The sequence below is a fragment of the Balaenoptera acutorostrata genome, chromosome 19, assembly GCF_949987535.1.
Source record: "Balaenoptera acutorostrata chromosome 19, mBalAcu1.1, whole genome shotgun sequence".
NCBI classification, from domain to species: domain Eukaryota; kingdom Metazoa; phylum Chordata; class Mammalia; order Artiodactyla; family Balaenopteridae; genus Balaenoptera; species Balaenoptera acutorostrata.
The window spans coordinates 16,794,514-16,809,849 of record NC_080082.1 but is presented as its reverse complement, the minus strand read 5'-3'; positions in this window follow the sequence as shown (position 1 = coordinate 16,809,849).

The window sequence follows — 15,336 nt, the reverse complement described above, 5'->3', positions numbered from 1 at the left end:
CCTTTAGCAGTATGTATAATATACATGTTTTGTTGATTTAGGAACATGTGTCAGTAGGCCGAGAATTTCTTTTTTCCTTCTTTTTTCTTTCTTTCTTTTCTGCTTTTCTTGACTGTGGACTAGAAAACCTTTAATCTTTTTGTAAACTATGATGCAGTTTCTATAACTTTAAAATTATTTATCCTTTGCAAGTTGGTTAAACAGTGTAGTCATTTGTCCTAATTTGCCTGAAACAGTCCTGTTTCTCATACTGTCCCAGCTTAATTATTAATAACATTGTCTTTCGCTCTCAACAGTGTCCCAGTTTGGGCTATAAATTATATGGTCCCCCTGGAATGAGCTCAATGATAAAACAGGCTGAGTCTGAGGCATTTGGGGGTGCAGCTCTTTCACAACATTTTCCATTTCTCATATGGTTATCATATATTCGATTTTTTTTTTCATTTATTTTTGAGCCGATTTGGAAATTTATGTATTTTCCTAGAAAAGCATCTACTTCACTTAGGTTTTGAAAATTATCAATATACAATTGCACAAACATCTGCTTTCAAGTACCCTGAGTCACCCATATCAAGGATCAAGCAGAATAGGAATGTTATTTGTGGGTGGGTTTTAGGAAAGAACGTGATGGGTGGATTAGGCCCATGGTCCAACCTATAGAAAGGTCAATTAGCCTTAGGCCTAAAGACAACCCATTGGATCTGGCCATTAGGAGATTGTTATTTTCAGTGTGATGATGTGGATGGAAGCCAGATAGCAAAACAATATTGAGTTGAAGATTCGGAGGGAGACAAATTTGATGATCCTTTCGAGAAGTGTGAAGGCAAAGAGAGAAAGGGAGGTGGAGCACAGTTCAAGAGAGGGGTAGAATCAAGGAGGGGTTTTGTTTTAGGGGAAATTTAAGCTTGCTGTGGGCAAAGAGCTAGAGAGAAAAGAGGTGATGAAGAGATGCAACAGGGAGATGGGACTTTGGGACGCCAAGCGTTCTTTTAACAAAGTTATGAAACAGTCCCTCAACTTTAGCCTGTACCCATGTTAATAGAAACACTGGGATTTCTGGGAAGGAGCACTAGGACAACTTTTCAGATTGAGTTTTGAAACAGTCTTCAGCAGGGAGAAAAGGGTAACTTCACCTTAATGGCATGTAGATTTAAAACACAGTCCTATATGTCGTTGGCTACAAATGAATGGCATTAAAAAAATTGTTTAGGGACTTCCCTGGTGGCACAGTGGTTAAGAATCCACCTGCCAATGCAGGGGACACGGGTTCGATCCCAGGTCCAGGAAGACCCCGCATGCCACGGAGCAACTGAGCCTGTGCACCACAACTACTGAGCCTGCACTCTAGAGCCTGTGAGCCACAACTACTGAGCCTGCGAGCCACAACTACTGAAGCCCGTGTGCCTAGAGCCCACGCTCCACAACAAGAGAAGCTACCACAATGAGAAATCCTTGCACCACAATGAAGAGTAGCCCCCACTCGCCACAACTAGAGAAAGCCCGCGCACAGCAATGCAGCCAAAAATAAATAAATAAATAAATAAATATAAATAAATATATATATATATATATATGTATATATATATATATATAAAGAGAGAAAAAAAAATTGTGTTTAGCATCACAACCAAAGCAGTAGGTAAAATCATTTTATGCATCAGAGTCTGGTTCATTTGTTAAATTGGTGGTCATCTTTGGTTACTGGTTATAAAATCTCTCCAGATAAATTTTGTGACAATTGAGAATTGTCACAGAATATCTTAAGAATATCTCCAGAAAAGGATTCATTTAATATCTCCAGAAAAGGATTCATTTAATATCTCCAGAAAAGGATTAATTTGTATTTGTAATCTTGAAGGACTGATCTCATTTACAGTTTTATTTTAACTAATAGCCATTTCCAAAAAAATTCTATGAAGAACTAAATCTCTTGGTGATTTCCTCACTTATTGATAAAGACTTTTAGTACATGCTACCGTGCAAATGTCTCTGAACTGTTTTGTTTAAAATAATGTTTTTAGTTCTTTCAGAAAGGGTGCTGGCAGAGCCTTTAGATATCAAAATCTCTATGCTTAGCACTCCTTTTACATGACCCTGAGAGTTAAACTCCTACACTGGGGGATTTTTCTTTAAAATTAATATAACTGAAAATCTCTTCAAATTGTATTGTTGGCTTTGGTGCAGGGCATGAAATAATTTTCCATCGTACCCCACCATTCCTCGAAGGTCAGACTTTGAATTGGGCTGTTACTGTCTTGCCGCAGAATTTCCAAGCTACGTTAATTTTGGGTCTGCCGTTGATGGATGGAGCAGTTTGAATTCTGACGTGCAGCAGGCCGACTTGAATGACCTGCAGAGGCAGGTGTCAGCCTGTTATTTCATGCCCGTTTATCAGGAAGGAAAAACAGCGTCTGTTCAGGCTGTTCTATTCTGGGTTGCCTATGTGGAAGTATGCAAATGTGTGCTGCACTTAATTTAGGTGATGGGGGCAGAATGTATGTGGTATTTATATAATATATTGACACATAAAGGAACATAGGAATGGTGTGTGTATTATGTTTTTATATGCCATTTAATATTTTGGTGTATATAAATATTCTGTGTGGGTGTAAACGGAGGTGTGTATCTTTGGACACATACACTACAAAATTGCTCTCTATATAGAGGAGTGTATCCACTGATCATGTACTCATGCACCTTTCTACAGACATGTCTTCTTTCCATTGAGATCAGTGAACGTATCAATGTGTCATAGATTAAAAGGGGGCATGTGTGGATTCTAGATGGTAAGGAGAGCAACACTACAGAGTTAGGGGTGTGAACTGGGAGGAAGTGGGAAACCAGAAAAGGTACAAAGAGGGGCTCTGTCTATATTCTTGCAAAGTCTTAGAGCAGAGCTGAAGGCTAAGGACAAATCATGGGGTGGGTATAGTCTGATGAACCATCTGATAAAGTAAAAGAGATTAGAGTTTCTTTGGGCATCACAGCTGCTTGCATGAGTGACTTGAAATTACCCTGAGTTTATGAATCACTGTGACTTGTGGCCATCCAGGCCCAAGGACCACCTTCCCTCCTTACACAGCTGCCTTGATAAGGAGGAACAAATTAGATGGATAGGTTCTCAGTAACTGCCCGAAATCAGTGTCCTCTGGAGAAGACTTGGAGGAGGGTGTGGGCTAGCCCTCTCCATCCCAGCCCAGAGCTAGTTTTATCTGCTTCATTTACATCTGGGGACTTTGCAGAGAGACCAGTTATCAGAGACTGACTTCTGTCTGTTTATTAATTTTTATTTTTGTAGAGTAATACATGCATATAGTTTTAAAAAGTCAAATAATACCAAAAGCTTAAAATCCAAATAGCAGTTCCCTAATCCACCTCCCACCCCTAATCTCAGTACCCAAAGGGAACTACTTTCCATTCATTTACTTATCTCCTCTAGTGTTTATATGCTTCTAAATAATGCTACTATTCCTTAATTTATCCATTTTAGTCCTAATCTATGGGCTTCTGTTTTAGCAGATGAGGATTCAGCTTTCATATGCATCATCCCGTTTCCCCTCTGCCATTCTCCCTAAATCAGTATTCAGTTTTTTATCTTTATGCTGAGTACAATATGTTCTATAGTTATATTACTTTCTTAGACAGTATTTTTTTTTTCACTTGCTTAATTTTCTCAGTGGTTCTCTCCATATGCTCCAACACCTTTCCAATTAAATCTTCCATCCTTTCAGACCAATCAGTTCATATGTTTGTTGCATTTTTCAGGAGTCCTACGTACTTCCAGTCAAGCGTGGGCAGTTTCTTTCTAGGCCTGCTTGGAGGCCATTTTCTTTTGTTCTCAATCTCTTGTTGTCACCTTGAGAATAACCATTTCCCTCTTTCCTGTTTTTGGTCACTTTTCCTGGATTTTATACCTTCTTTCTCAGTTTGTTCCTTCATTTTGTTTGGGTACTTCTCTGGTAGCTTTCTCAGAAAACATGTATTGAGAGGTAGATATTTTGAAAATTTACATATCTGAAAACATCTTTATTCTACCCTAAAACCTGATTGATACTTTGGGTATAAAATTCTAGTTTTAAAATAATTTTATCTCAGATTGTTTAAGGTACTGCCCCGTTGTCTTCTAGCTTCCAGTATTGGTGCTGAGAAGATGGATGTCATTCTGGTTCCTGTTGCTTTTTATGACCCGCATTTCCCCTTCTGGAAGCATCTAAAATCTTCTCTATGTTTGCAACATTTTGTAATTTCGCAAAGATATGCCTTCACGTGGATCTATTTGCATTCACTGAGCAGGGCACCTGGTTGGAACCTCGTAATCTGAAGGTTTTGTGCTGTTAGTTCTGAGAAATTTTTCTGAAATATTTCTCTGATAATTTTTTACCTTTTTTCTCTTTTAGAGACTTCTGTTAATGAGAAGTTAGACACTCCTGGATGTATTCTTTAACATTCTTACCTTTCTTCTTCTGTTGTCTTTTCATTATACTTTCAGGGAAATTTCCTCAGTTTTAGCTTTCTGCCATTCAATTGGATTTTTTAAAAATTCATGGTTTTTAATTGTTCATATCTGTATAACATTCTGGTTTTTGTTTCATAGATACACTACCTTCTTTTCTCTTTCTGAAGATATTATTTCTTTTTGAAGGCTTCCTTTGGCTCCCTACATTGTTTCTGTTTCCTCAAAGTTCTTTTTTAACAGTTCACTTCAGTCCCTGTCATTCCGTTTCCCCAAGTGTATTGTGTTCTTTGACTTCTTCAGTTCAAGAGTGAGGCACTAAAAATTGATTGGCTGGGTTTGTCTACTGTAGGGTGGGAGCAGGGAGTGAACATTTTTATTAGGAGACCCCCAAGTGGTAGATTTCTTTTTGAGTACTGTTCAGTTTCTCTAGAAATTCTGATTTCTTGCCTGAAGGATATAATCCTGGCTGGAAGATATCTGGAAGCCTGGCAGGGGATATAGGCTCAGGCAACACTGTTCATCTTGCAAACTTTTACTCAGTGCTCCTGTTTTGTTCCCAAGTCTAGAGCCACTTCAGCTTAAATGCACCTTAAAATAAACCTTCCATCTTTTGCAGAAATGAAGCAGGAGTTGTCTCCTGGCTCTGCAGAATGGAGGAGGGAACAGAGAGCTCAAAATGCTCCTTCTACAAACTTTCAACCAATCCTCCTATTTTTAGCCTTTTTAGGATTCTGCAAGGGGAGTCAGCTTTCTTCTCATCCCTCTAGAGAAACTTATTTCAGCTTCATCTGCTCTGCTAAGGCAATTATTATTCTTCCCATGACTTGCTTTCTTCCAAAGATTTGTTGACATTTCTCATCCACTATCATCTTTCCCTTTTTCCTTTTCCTTGTAAATTTATGACTTCTTATTCTTTGATTATTACTATTCCGTTTTTTATTCTCATTATTTTGGTAGGATTGGGTGAGGAAGCGGAGATAAACACATGTTCAATCTATCATATTTAACTGAAAGTCTATGAGGCTTTGCCTTTAGAACCGCTTTTAATGCCATTGGATTTGTACAGGGAAACTTCTGCTTTAAGAGAAGAGAAAAATCCTCATTTCTCATTCTGACCTTGCCACTGACTCTAAACACAACCCAGGAACATAGGATGTTTCTCTTTTAATATTAACCTTTATGAAAATATATGATTAAACCACTCTGCTCTCAAGAACATGCCAATAAAGAACTCCTCAATGACTCTTGAGTCTCATGGGGCTACTGTAAACCCATGGTTTAGAGATTCTTGCTTTGGACTTTTCTATTTGTGGGCAAATGGGTTTATCTTCTCCAAAACATATTAGTGACTTTTCCTGCATAAACAACAATGAAAAAATCAAGAAGAAAATACGTTAGTGCAATATAGCTGAGCAGGGGATCTAGTATTTGCAGATTCATCCAGGACTGTAGAAGAAATGTTACTGTGAACTTAATTAGGCTGCAGATAGAGGTTCTAAGATGTTCTGTAGTAGGATCTTGGATATGAAAAAGGAGGAGTAAGAGGATTAAAAGAAGTAGAAGCTTCTTGCTGGGGACGCAGGCCCAGGCAGCTGCGGGAAGCCAAGGATACAGCATTACATTTAGTCTTCATGTCTCCATAGGCTCCTCTTGGCTGTGACAATTTCTCATACTTTCCCCATTATTGATGACCTCGAAAATGTTGAGGAGTACTGCCCTGATCTAAAGCCACAGAGTCTTCTGCTTCAGTTGGCAGAAAGGGAAAGAGACAGTAGAGAAGCCACTTCAGATTCATAAAAACCCCAGTTTAGAGGATCAAGGGAAACTTAGCCGAGAGGAAAGAAGACAGAGGGGGCATGATGGCTGCTATCAAGTATTTTAAACCCTGTCATCTGGAAGAAGGATTGAATATGATATGAGGAGGCCAGACTGAGTGAGCTGTACATCCTTTTTTATTTCTGGTATGGAGCGATGGAGATCTCCTCTAGCACCCAGTGCTAAGGCAACATTTCCAATTTGAATATTCCATTGGTCAGGCTGCTGCAGGCGGCCCAGCTTCAGGAAGACCATCTGGGTGGCTGACAGAGTCTGAGGTGGGAGAGCAAAGTTCAGGACATTGGTCCACCAGATAGCTCCCAGCCCCATGTAATATTAAATGGTGAACGCTCTCTCAGAGACATCCATCGCAACGCTAAGACCCAGCTCCCTTCTATGACCAGCAAGCTACAGTGCTGGATACCCTATGCTAAACAACTAGCAAGACAGGAACACAACCCCACCCATTAGCAGAGAGGCTGCCTAAAATCATAATAAGTTCACAGACACCCCAAAACACACCACCAGACACTGTCCTGCCCACCAGAAAGACAAGATCCAGCCTCATCCACCAGAACACAGGCACCAGTCCCCTCCACCAAGAAGCCTACACAACCCACTGAACCAACCTTAGCCACTGGGGACAGACACCAAAAACAACGGGAACTATGAACCTGCAGCCTGCAGAAAGGAGGTCCCAAATGCAGTAACTTAAGCAAAATGAGAAGACAGAGAAACACACAGCAGATGAAGGAGCAAGGTAAAAAACCCACCAGACCAAGCAAATGAAGAGGAAATAGGCAGTCTACCTGAAAAAGAATTCAGAGTAATGGTAGTAAAGATGATCCAAACTCTTGGAAATAGAATGGAGAAAATACAAGAAACATTTAACAATGACCTAGAAGAACTAAAGAGCAAACAAACAATGATGAACAACACAATAAATGAAATTAAAAATTCTCTAGAAGGAATCAAAAGCAGAATAACTGAGGCAGAAGAATGGATAGGTGACCTGGAAGATAAAATAGTGGAAATAACTACCACAGAGCAGAATAAAGAAAAAAGAATGAAAAGAATTGAGGACAGTCTCAGAGACCTCTGGGACAACATTAAATGCACCAACATTCGAATTATAGGGGTCCCAGAAGAAGAAGAGAAAAAGAAATGGACTGAGAAAATATTTGAAGGGATCATAGTTGAAAACTTCCCTAATATGGGAAAGGAAATAGTCAAGTCCAGGAAGCACAGACAGTCCCACACAGGATAAATCTGAGGAGAAACATGCCAAGACACATATTAATCAAACTATCAAAAATTAAATACAAAGAAAAAATATTAAAAGCAGCAAGGGAAAAGCAAGAAATAACATACAAGGGAAACTCCATAAGGTTAACAGCTGATCTTTCAGCAGAAACTCTGCAAGCCAGAAGGGAGTGGCAGAACATATTTAAAGTGATGAAAGGAAAAAACCTACAACCAAGATTACTCTACCCAGCAAGGATCTCATTCAGATTCAACATAGAAATTAAAACCTTTACAGACAAGCAAAAGCTAAGAGAATTCAGCACCACCAAACCAGCTTTACAACAAATCCTAAAGGAACTTCTCTAGGCAGGAAACACAAGAGAAGGAAAAGACCTGCAATAACAAACACAAATCAATTAAGAAAATGGTAATAGGAACACACATATCGATAATTACCTTAAATGTAAATGGATTAAATGCTCCAACCAAAAGGCATAGACTGGCTGAATGGATACAAAAGCAAGACCCATATATATGCTGTCTACAAGAGACCCATTTCAGACCTAGGAACACGTACAGACTGAAAGTGAAGGGATAGAAAAAGATATTCCATGTAAATGGAAATCAAAAGAAAGCTGGAGTAGCAATTCTCATATCAGACAAAATAGACTTTAAAATAAAGACTATTACAAGAGACAAAGAAGGACACTACATAATGATCAAGGGATCAATCCAAGAAGAAGATATAACAATTGTAAATATTTATGCACCCAACATAGGAGCACCTCAATGCATAAGGCAAATGCTAACAGCCATAAAAGGGGAAATTGACAGTAACACAATCATAGTAGTCCACTTTCACCAATGGACAGATCATTCAAAATGAACATAAATAAGGAAACACTAGCTTTAAATGATACATTAAACAAGATGGACTTAACTGATATTTATAGGACATTCCATCCAAAAACAACAGAATACACTTTCTTTTCAAGTGTTCATGGAACATTCCCCAGGACAGATCATATCTTGGGTCACAAATCAAGGCTTGGTAAATTTAAGAAAATTGAAATTGTATCAAGTATCTTTTCTGACCACAAGGCTATGAGACTAGATATCAATTACAGGAAAAAAAATCTGTAAAAAATAACAAGACAAGGTTTCCCACTCTCACCACTATTATTCAACATAGTTTTGGAAATTTTAGCCACAGCAATCAGAGAAGAAAAAGAAAAAGAAAAAAAAAAGGAATACAAATCGGAAAAGAAGAAGTAAAACTGTCACTGTTTGCAGATGACATGATACTATACATAGAGAATCCCAAAGATGCTACCAGAAAACTACTAGAGCTAATCAATGAATTTGGTAAAGTAGCAGGATATAAAATTAATGCACAGAAATTTCTTGCATTCCTATACTATACTATATAATGGAAAATCATTCCATTCCTATACTAATGATGAAAAATCTGAAAGAGAAATTAAGGGGACACTCCCATTTACCATTGCAACAAAAAGAATAAAATACCTAGGAATAGAGATTCTAAAAACCAGTATAAGAAGGACAGGAGAGGGAGAAGATGGCGGAAGAGTAAGACGCGGAGATCACCTTCCTTCCCACAGATACAGTAGAAATACATCTACACGTGGAACTGCTCCTACAGAACACCCACTGAATGCTGGCAGAAAACGTCCGACCTCCAAAAAGGCAAGAAACTCCCCCCGTACTTGGGTAGAGCAAAAGAAAAAAGAAATAACAGAGACAAAAGAATAGGGACGGCACCTGCACCAGTGGGAGGGAGCTGTGAAGGAGGAAAGGTTTCCACGCACTAGGAAGCCCCTTCGCGGGCGGAGACTGCGGGTGGCGGAGGGGGGAAGCTTTGGAGCCACGGAGGAGAGCGCAGCCACAGGGGTGCGGAGGGCAAAGCGGAGAGGTTCCCGCACAGAGGCTCGGCGCCGAGCAGCACTCACCAGCCCGAGAGGCTTGTCTGCTCCCCCGCCGGGGCGGGCGGGGCTGGGAGCCGAGGCTCGGGCTTCGATCGGATCGCAGGGAGAGGACTGGGGCTGGCGGCGTGAACACAGCCTGAAGGGGTTAGCGCACCACAGCTAGCCGGGAGGGAGTCCGGGGAAAAAGTCTGCAGCTGCCGAAGAGGCAAGAGACTTTTTCTTCCCTCTGTGTTTCCTGGTGCGCGAGGAGAGGGGATTCAGAGTACCGCCTAAACGAACTTCAGAGACTGGCGCGAGCCGCAGCTATCAGCGCGGACCCCACAGCAACAGGGGCGCAGAGGAAAAAACGGAGAGATTCCCGCACAGAGGCTCGGCGCCGAGTAGCACTCAGCAGCCCGAGAGGCTTGTCTGCTCAGCCGCCGGGGCGGGCGGGGCTGGGAGCTGAGGCTCGGCTTCGGTCGGATCGCAGGGAGAGGACTGGGGCTGGCAGCGTGAACACAGCCTGAAGGGGTTGGCGCACCACAGCTAGCCGGGAGGGAGACCGGGAAAAGGTCTGCAGCTGCCGAAGAGGCAAGAGACTTTTTCTTGCCTCTTAGTTTCGCTGCGCGCAAGGAGAGGGGATTCAGAGTGCCGCCTAAACGAACTCCAGAGAAGGGCGCGAGCCGCGGCTATCAGCACGGACCCCAGAGACGGGCGTGAGACGCTGGGGCTGCTGCTGCCGCCTCCAAAAAGCCTGTGTGTGAGCACAGGTCACTCTCCACACCGCCCCTCCCGGTAGCCTGTGCAGCCCGCCACTGCCAGGGTCCGGGATCCGGGGACAACATCCCCGGGAGAACGCACTGCGCGCCTCAGGCTGCTGCAACGTCACGCCGGCCTCTGACGCTGCAGGCTCGCCCCGCCTCCTCTGTACCCCTCCCTCCCCGCGGCTTGGGTGAGCCAGAGCCCCCGAAGCAGCTTTAACCCCGTCCTGTCTGGGCGGGGAACAGACGCCCTCAGGCGACCTACACGCAGAGGAGGGTCCAAATCCAAAGCTGAACCCCAGGAGCTGTGCGAACAGGGAAGAGAAGGGGAAATCTCTCCCAGCAGCCTCAGAAGCAGCAGATTAAAACTCCACAAACAACTTGATGTACCTGCATCTGTTGAATACCTGAATAGACAACGAATCATCCCAAATTCAGGAGGTGGACTTTGGGAGCAGGAGATATTAATTTTTCCCCTTTTCCTTTTTTTTGTGAGTGTATATGTATATGCTTCTGGGTGAGATTTTTGTCTGTATAGCTTTGCTTTACAATAGCTTTATTTTACTTCACTATATTATAGCCTCTTTCTTTCTTTCTTTCTATTTTTTCTCCCTTTTACTCTGAGCTGTGTGGACGAAAGGCTCTTGGTGCTCCAGCCAGGCATCAGGGCCGTGCCTCTGAGGTGGGAGAGCCAACTTCAGAACACTGGTCCACAAGAGACCTCCCAGCTCCACGTAATACCAAACGGCAAAAATCTCCCAGAGATCTCCATCTCAACATCAAGACCCAGCTTCAGCCAACGACCAGCAAGCTACAGTGCTGCACACCCTATGCCAAACAACTAGCTAGACAGGAACACAACCCCATCCATTAGCAGAGAGGTTGCCTAAAATCATAATAAGGCCACAGACACACCAAAATACACCACCAGACGTGGACGTGCCCACCAGAAAGACAAGATCTAGCCTCATCCACCAGAACTCAGGCACTAGTTCCCTCCACCAGGAAGCCTACACAACCCACTGAACCAACCTTAGCCACTGGGGACAGATACCAAAAACAACGGGAACTACGAACCTGCAGCCTGTGAAAAGGAGACCCCAAACACAGTAAGATAGGCAAAATGAGACGACAGAAAAACACACAGCAGATGAAGGAGCAGGCTCAAAACACACTGGACTTAACAAATGAAGAGGAAATAGGTAGTCTACCTGAAAAAGAATTCAGAATAATGATAGTAAGGATGATCCAAAATCTTGGAAATAGAATAGACAAAATGCAAGAAACATTTAACAAGGATGTAGAAGAACTAAAGAGGAACCAAGCAATGATGAAGAACACAATAAATGAAATTAAAAATACTCTAGATGGGATCAATAGTAGAATAACTGAGGCAGAAGAAAGGATAAGTGACCTGGAAGATAAAATGGTGGAAATAACTACTACAGAGCAGGATAAAGAAAAAAGAATGAAAAGAACTGAGGACAGTCTCAGGGACCTCTGGGACAACATTAGACGCTCCAACATTCGAATTATAGGGGTACCAGAAGAAGAAGAGAAAAAGAAAGGGACTGAGAAAATTTTTGAAGAGATTATAGTTGAAAACTTCCCTAATATGGGAAAGGAAATAGTTAATCAAGTCCTGGAAGCATAGAGAGTCCCATACAGGATAAACCCAAGGAGGAACACGCCAAGACACATATTAATCAAACTGTCAAAAATTAAATATAAGGAAAACATATTAAAGGCAGCAAGGGAAAAAAAACAAATAACACACAAGGGAATCCCCATAAGGTTAACATCTGATCTCTCAGCAGAAACTCTGCAAGCCAGAAGGGAGTGGCAGGATATACTTAAAGTGATGAAGGAGAAAAACCTACAACCAAGATTACTCTACCCAGCAAGGATCTCATTCAGATTTGATGGAGAAATTAAAACCTTTACAGACAAGCAAAAGCTGAGAGAGTTCAGCACCACCAAACCAGCTTTACAACAAATGCTAAAGGAACTTCTCTAGGCAAGAAACACAAGAGAACGAAAACACCTACAATAACAAACCCAATACATTTAAGAAAATGGGAATAGGAATATACATATCGATAATTACCTTGAATGTAAATGGATTAAATGCTCCCACCAAAAGACACAGGCTGGCTGAATGGATACAAAAACAAGACCCATATATATGCTGTCTACAAGAGACCCACTTCAGACCTAGAGACACATACAGATTGAAAGTGAGGGGATGGAAAAAGATATTCCATGCAAATGGAAATCAAAAGAAAGCTGGAGTAGCAATTCTCATATCAGACAAAATAGACTTTAAAATAAAGACTATTACAAGAGACAAAGAAGGACACTATATAATGATCAAGGGATCGATCCAAGAGGAAGGTATAACAATTGTAAATATTTATGCACCCAACATAGGAGCACCTCAATACATAAGGCAAATACTAACAGCCATAAAAGGGGAAATTGACAGCAACACAATCATAGTAGGGGACTTTAACACCCCACTTTCACCAATGGACAGATCATCCAAAATGAAAATAAATAAGGAAACACAAGCTTTAAATGATACATTAAACAATATGGACTTAATTGATATTTATAGGACATTCCACCCAAAAACAACAGAATACACATTTTTCTCAAGTGCTCATGGAACATTCTCCAGGATAGATCATATCTTGGGTCACAAATCAAGCCTTGGTAAATTTAAGAAAATTGAAATCGTATCAAGTATCTTTTCCGACCACAACGCTATGAGACTAGATATCAATTACAGGAAAAGATCTGTAAAAAATACAAACACATGGAGGCTACACAATACATTACTTAATAACGAAGTGATTACTGAAGAAATCAAAGGGGAAATCAAAAAATACCTAGAAACAAATGACAACGGAGACACGACGACCCAAAACCTATGGGACGCAGCAAAAGCAGTGCTAAGAGGGAAGTTTATAGCAATACAAGCCTACCTCAAGAAACAGGAAACATCTCGAATAAACAACCTAACCTTGCACCTAAAGCAATTAGAGAAAGAAGAACAAAAAAACCCCAAAGCCAGCAGAAGGAAAGAAATTATAAAGATCAGGTCAGAAATAAATGAAAAAGAAATGAAGGAAACAATAGCAAAAATCAATGAAACTAAAAGCTGGTTCTTTGAGAAGATAAACAAAATTGATAAACCATTAGCCAGACTCATCAAGAAAAAAAGGGAGAAGACCCAGATCAATAGAATTAGAAATGAAAAAGGAGAAGTAACCACTGACACTGCAGAAATACAAAAGATCATGAGAGATTACTACAAGCAACTCTATGCCAATAAAATGGACAACCTGGAAGAAATGGACAGATTCTTAGAAATGCACAAACTGCCAAGACTGAACCAGGAAGAAATAGAAAATATGAACAGACCAATCACAAGCACTGAAATTGAAACTGTGATTAAAAACCTTCCAACAAACAAAAGCCCAGGACCAGATGGCTTCACAGGTGAATTCTATCAAACATTTAGAGAAGAGCTAACACCTATCCTTCTCAAACTCTTCCAAAATATTGCAGAGGGAGGAACACTCCCAAACTCATTCTACGAGGCCACCATCACCCTGATACCAAAACCAGACAAAGATGTCACAAAGAAAGAAAACTACAGGCCAATATCACTGATGAACATAGATGCAAAAATCCTCAACAAAATACTAGCAAACAGAATCCAACAGCACATTAAAAGGATCATACACCATGATCAAGTGGGGTTTATCCCAGGAATGCAAGGATTCTTCAATATACGCAAATCAATCAATGTGATACACCATATTAACAAATTGAAGGAGAAAAACCATATGATCATCTCAATAGATGCAGAGAAAGCTTTCGACAAAATTCAACACCCATTTATGATAAAAGCCCTGCAGAAAGTAGGCATAGAGGGAACTTTCCTCAACATAATAAAGGCCATATATGACAAACCCACAGCCAACATTGTCCTCAATGGTGAAAAACTGAAACCATTTCCACTAAGATCAGGAACAAGACAAGGTTGCCCACTCTCACCACTATTATTCAACATAGTTCTGGAAGTCCTAGCCACAGCAATCAGAGAAGACAAAGAAATAAAAGGAATCCAAATCGGAAAAGAAGAAGTAAAGCTGTCACTATTTGCAGATGACATGATACTATACATAGAGAATCCTAAAGATGCTACCAGAAAACTCCTAGAGCTAATCAATGAATTTGGTAAAGTAGCAGGATACAAAATTAATGCACAGAAATCTCTTGCATTTCTATACACTAATGACGAAAAATCTGAAAGTGAAATTAAGAAAACACTCCCATTTACCATTGCAACAAAAAGAATAAAATATCTAGGAATAAACCTACCTAAGGAGACAAAAGACCTGTATGCAGAAAATTATAAGACACTGATGAAAGAAATTAAAGATGATACAAATAGATGGAGAGATATACCATGTTCCTGGATTGGAAGAATCAACATTGTGAAAATGACTCTACTTCCCAAAGCAATCTACAGATTCAATGCAATCCCTATCAAACTACCACTGGCATTTTTCACAGAACTAGAACAAAAAATTTCACAATTTGTATGGAAACACAAAAGACCCCGAATAGCCAAAGCCATCTTGAGAACGAAAAATGGAGCTGGGGGAATCAGGCTCCCTGACTTCAGACTATATTACAAAGCTTCAGTAATCAAGACAGTTTGGTACTGGCACAAAAACAGAAATATAGATCAATGGAACAGGATAGAAAGCCCAGAGATAAACCCACACACATATGGTCAACTTATCTTTGATAAAGGAGGCAAGCATATACAGTGGAGAAAAGACAGCCTCTTCAATAAGTGGTGCTGGGAAAATTGGACAGGAACATGTAAAAGTATGAAATTAGAACACTCCCTGACACCATGCTCAAAAATAAACTCAAAATGGATTAAAGACCTAAGTGTAAGGGCAGACACTATCAAACTCTTAGAGGAAAACATAGGCAGAACACTCTATGACATACATCACAGCAAGATTCTTTTTGACCCAGCTCCCAGAGAAATGGAAATAAGAACACAAATAAACAAATGGGACCTAATGAAACTGAAAAGCTTTTGCAC